The sequence below is a fragment of the Salvelinus alpinus genome, chromosome 23 (genome assembly GCF_045679555.1).
Source record: "Salvelinus alpinus chromosome 23, SLU_Salpinus.1, whole genome shotgun sequence".
Classification (NCBI taxonomy): Eukaryota; Metazoa; Chordata; class Actinopteri; order Salmoniformes; family Salmonidae; genus Salvelinus; species Salvelinus alpinus.
In genome coordinates this window covers 39,161,177-39,167,176 of record NC_092108.1, presented here as the reverse complement: position 1 = coordinate 39,167,176, position 6,000 = coordinate 39,161,177, and positions in this window count along the sequence as shown.

The following is a 6,000-nucleotide window of genomic DNA, read 5'->3' as shown; positions in this document are numbered from 1 at the left end:
ACCCAGAACTACACGGCAGGACCTGGTCAATGACCTGAAGAGAGCTGGGACCACAGTCTCAAAGAAAACCATTAGTAACACACTACGCCGTCATGGATTAAAATCCTGCAGCGCACGCAAGGTCCCCCTGCTCAAGCCAGCGCATGTCCAGGCCCGTCTGAAGTTTGCCAATGACCATCTGGATGATCCAGAGGAGGAATGGGAGAAGGTCATGTGGTCTGATGAGACAAAAATAGAGCTTTTTGCTCTAAACTCCACTCGCCGTGTTTGGAGGAATAGAAGGATGAGTACAACCCCAAGAACACCATCCCAACCGTGAAGCATGGAGGTGGAAACATCATTCTTTGGGGATGCTTTTCTGCAAAGGGGACAGGACGACTGCACCGTATTGAGGGGAGGATGGATGGGGCCATGTATCGCGAGATCTACACCAACAACCTCCTTCCCTCAGTAAGAGCATTGAAGATGGGTCGTGGCTGGGTCTTCCAGCATGACAACGACCCGAAACACACAGCCAGGGCAACTAAGGAGTGGCTCCGTAAGAAGCATCTCAAGGTCCTGGAGTGGCCTAGCCAGTCTCCAGACCTGAACCCAATAGAAAATCTTTGGAGGGAGCCGAAAGTCCGTATTGCCCAGCGACAGCCCCGAAACCTGAAGGATCTGGAGAAGGTCTGTATGGAGGAGTGGGCCAAAATCCCTGCTGCAGTGTGTGCAAACCTGGTCAAGAACTACAGGAAACGTATGATCTCTGTAATTGCAAACTAAGGTTTCTGTACCAAATATTAAGTTCTGCTTTTCTGATGTATCAAATACTTATGTCATGCAATAAAATGCAAATTAATTACTTAAAAATCATACAATGTGATTTTCTGGATTTTTGTTTTAGATTCCGTCTCTCACAGTTGAAGTGTACCTATGATAAAAATGACAGACCTCTACATGCTTTGTAAGTAGGAAAACCTGCAAAATCATCAGTGTATCAAATACTTGTTCTCCCCACTGTAACTCAATTGTCAACTCTATATTCTCCCATCTCAAGTAAACCCCCTCTTCTCCCCACTCCTGGACAAGCTCCCTGAGGGGAGTGACTTGCGCACAGATATTGTGGAGCCAAGAGATAATTGGTGCCCCCTTAATCACGCCATCCCTTCACACGGTTCAACAGATACATTCACATATGAAGACAATGTTCCATTCTGACCTCTCCCTTTCTGATATTCTGCATATTACCAGAGACATGTAAAGACAAGCCTGACCTCTCCCCTCTCTGGGCTCCAAGTGACTGAGGCCTAGCTGAGAAGGGAAAAGTGCAACTGCCAACAGTATAGTCCAAAGGGAGACATTCTAATGACAAGTATCTCACATAAGCATATTATGTAAATAAAACATCTTATTTATCTATGTTACCCAACTAATTCTGATTCATCCTCCACAACCTGTAAATTAAAGAGCATAGGATACAAGGTGTAACTCTCGACAGAGAGAGAGCGAACAGGAGAGAGATAGAGAGGCAGCGACAGAAAGACAAGAGAGACAGAGATGGACAGAGAAAAAGACAGACGCAAAACGACATAGAAAGAAGCCTTTTACCTCCACAGGAAAGTTTTTGGGGATGAAAGTCTGATGCTCTTTTTTTTGTTCACAATGTGAACAAAGTCACAGTAGCTAAGCTGCTCTTTCAGGGCAAAGAGGGTACGAAAGACCAGACAATTTAATTCAAGGAATTAATTCACTTAAAAGGAAGTACTCTCGCTCAACTTCAGACACAGCAGGAAGAAAACCACAGTGCTTTTGACATTCACAGTCAATCCATTCCAAGCAAATCTGCTCTATTCATACTTTTGGGCTCATTTTTAATAGGAAAATCTGTCATCACAGCGGTTACTAATTCACTTTTTTCATTCCAGAGCCATTGAGGAAGCAGAGAATAATTGCACTTAAAAGTGAGCCCGGTTAAAGAGGGCGTGGGTTGGGGTTTGATGTGTACATTGAAATGAGAGAATACAGTATTGAAAAATGTTACACACTGGGCACATCACGTCATTTCAACGTGGACAGTTGGGTAATATTTGGTTGAGACGTTGTGATCAATGAGATTACAACCTATAGTCACCCAGGCAAAAGTTTTTTGAATTCCCAATGTGTTTTCAAAATGCTTTCAAACATCTAAAAGCACAACCAAATTCCAATGGAAAAACGATGTCTGAATTTTGGTGTAGTTGTCACTTCAATGTGTTATCACTGCGCTTTCAACAATTTAAAGGCACAAAAAGTTAAAATGGGAATACAATGTCAGTTATTTTGTTTTTTTATACAACAACATGAATGTGTTTTCACTGTGCTTCATCTAACAGCAGAACCAAATGACCTGGATTGCAGTTGAGATGACATTAAAAGTATATACATGGTGCAAGTGATCAATGCTGTTCAAGATTCTGCAGATTATTTTTGCAATTGTCTCCACAGACCTACAACCTTAGCATGCTATCTTGAACATGCACTCTTTCTATGATTACATAAGACATTTAAAAAATATATATATTTATCCATTATTTTATCAGGTAAGTTGACTGAGAACACGTTCTCATTTACAGCAACAACCTGGGGAATAGTTAGAGGGGAGAGGGATGAATGAGCCAATCGTAAACTGGGGATTATTAGGTGACCGTGTTGGTTTGAGGGCCAGATTGGGAATTTAGCCAGGGCACTGGGGTTAACACCCCTACGATAAGTGCCATGGGATCTTTAATGACCTCAGAGAGTCAGGACACCCGTTTAACGTCCCTTCCGAAAGACAGCACCCTACACAGGGCAGTATCTCCAATCACTGCCCTGGGGCATTGGGATATTTTTTTAGACCAGAGGAAAGAGTGCCTCCTACTGGCCCTCCAACACCACTTCCAGCAGCATCTGGTCTCCCATCCAGGGACTGACCAGGACCAACCCTGCTTAGCTTCAGAAGCAAGCCAGCAGTGGTATGCAGGGTGGTATGCTGCTGCTAGTGACAGTAACCTCAAATTGTGGCCATGGATGTGTTGCTCATTTTAAGGTTGAAAAAATACTGTTACATTCCTTAACTTCAGGCTATTTACTGTAGGGGAGAGTGGGGTAAGTTGAGCAAAAGGTTTGTTGAGCCACCCCTTGTTTCTAGGAAACCATACAGAAAATGTATCATGTGACCAAATATTTTGGAAGAGATTAAAATTAATGGAGTGTGTGAAGGAAGAAACCACATGGGAAAAGTGGTAAGCATGTTACACTCTAAAAAGTAGGGGTTCAACAAGGGTTCTCTAAGATGCTCAAAGTTCTTTGAAGAACCTTAGGGTTCTCGGCACTGAAAATGTCCCCCAAAATGTTCTTCCAAGAACCCCGTAGGAGGTGGGGTTCATCGGGGAACCTTCTTAGTTGGTGGGAGTTCTTGCAGGAACCTAACTGCCCAACTGAAACATTTCAATTTGAATTTGAAAGGACAGCAGGTGCAGGCACTTAACTGAAAAATGCAAAGATCTCAATTTAAGTTAAGTTTTCTCCCTTGTATGATCTAAATGTATATTGTTTTATGATGATACCATCTATCTTTTCATATTTGTGCAAATCTTTCTAAAATAGAACATGGACACAATTCAATGGATATCAATCAACAAAGAGGTGAGAATATGTAGGCTATAAGAATATGTTGAAGGCTAGCTGTATTGGGTGCAGATGACTGAACTGCTCACTTTTGTGTCTGTGTCTGCAGGTATACAAATGAGGCATACAAAGGTATGTCAATTGGTATTGGTATGTAATGCAGATCACATGTACCATCCTCCTCCCTTGCCTCTTCAATGAATATCCCATAGGCCTCTACATTATGGAAAAGGTATGTTTATAAAAACCATTATCAAATTCACCACAAAAACCAAGGTATGAATACTGTCGTGTGCATGTTTTGTTTATGATCTGTATAAATACTATTTTGTGGGATTCACAGACTTCACCCTCCCTACACGTCTGATGAATATAACAGGAAACCTGTTCGATCACGTTGCACTGCAAAACCATTCTGGCTGTGGATACGGAGAACATCAACACATTAACATCAACAAGCCAGAGGATAAACCCATTGGACTTGGGGCTCTACTGGGAGTTTACCTCGTATTTACATTTTTTATTCAGCTTTGCCACTAAAATCATAATAAACACTGAGAACTAAAATATTGTGTTATTGTTGTTATGCATATTATTATTATTATTATTAATAATCATAACTGGGGGGGGTAGTTCAAAAACTAACCCCAAAAGGTTCTTCAAAAGGTTATTTGAGGATCCATTAAAGGGGGTTCTTTGAAGAACTTATAGGGGTTCCCCCGCAGTTTCAATTTGAAGAACCCATAAAGGATACTCAAGGAACCTTTTATTTTTAGATAGGTCCAAAAAGCGGATTCTCACAAAGTCAAATTAATGTTTTGTGTTGTAGGTTTCATGATGCTTGTATCTAAACCAAAGTAGACATCTTATATATCAGTTGGGGTCTCCACACTCTAAAATGAAAAGGTTCCTGGAGTATCCTTTAGGGGTTCTTCAAATTGAAACTGTGGGGGAACCCTTATAAGTTATCTGAAGAACCTTTTGGGGTTAATTTTTTAACAATAACAGAATATTTTAGTTCTCAGTGTTATGATTTTAGTGGCAAAGCAGAATAAAAAAATCTATATATAAGGTAAACTCTCAGCAGAGCCCCAAGTCCAATGCACTCTAAAATGTAGGGGTTCAACAAGGGTTCTTCTAAGATCCTCAAAGTACTTTTGAAGAACCTTAGGGTTCTTGGCACTGAAAATGGCCCCCAAAAGGTTCTTCTAAGCACCTCAATAGAGAACCTCCTTAGTTGGTGGGGGATCTTGCAGGAACCTAACTAACTGCCCACCTGAAACACTTTTGAATCTGGCGTGTTGATGTTAATGTGTTGATGTTCTCCGTATCCACAGCCAGAATGATTTTGCAGTGCATGGTGATCGAATAGGTTTCCTGTTATATTCATCAGAGGTGTAGGGAGGGTGAAGTCTGTGAATCCCCCCCAAAATAGTAATTATACAGATGATTAACAAACCGTGCACACAACAGTATTCATACCTTGGTTTTTGTGTTAAATGTGAATTTAAAAAACTGTTTTGATAATGGTTTTTATAAACATACCTTGTCCATAATGTAGAGGCCTCTGGGATATTCATTGAAGAGGTAAGGGAGGAGGATGGTAAATGTGATCTGTATTACATACCAATACCAATTGACATACCTTTGCATGCCTCCTCGTCTGTATACCTGCAGACAAAGACACAAAAGTGAGCAGTTCAGTCATCTGCACCCAATACAGGTAGCCTTCAACATACTCTAATAGCCTACATAGCCTTACCTCTTTGTTGATTGATATCCATTGAATTGTGTCCATTTTCTGTTGAAAAGATAGATGGTATCATCATAAAACAATATACATTTAGATCATACAAGGGAGAAACCTTACCTTAAACTGAGGAGATCTTTAAATTTTTCAGTTCAGTGCCTGCAACTGCTGTCCTTTCAAATTCAAATGTTTCAGTTGAGCAGGTAGGTTCCTGCAAGAACCCCCACCAACTAAGGAGGTTCCTCGATGAACCCCACCTCTAATGGGATTCTCGGAAGAACCTTTAGGGGGCCATTTTCAGTGCCAAGAACCCCAAGGCTCTTCGAAGAACTTTTGAGGATCTTAGAAGAACCCTTGTTGAACCCCTAATTTTTTCGATTGTATAAGCGACAATATGAGGTCCTAAACCTAGCATGAAATTGCATCTTTGTAGCTGAGTGGGCTTACATAGTCAAAATGTTTTCCTTGTGGTAAATTGAGCCAACACTCATTGGGTAAGTTGTGCCAATGGCCAACATACCCCATACAAATTATTACATTTTGTCAGTTTTATGCATAATATGCAGAGTATTTTTGCAATATGTCATGCATATGAACTCAAGATAGTCTAGTAAAACAAG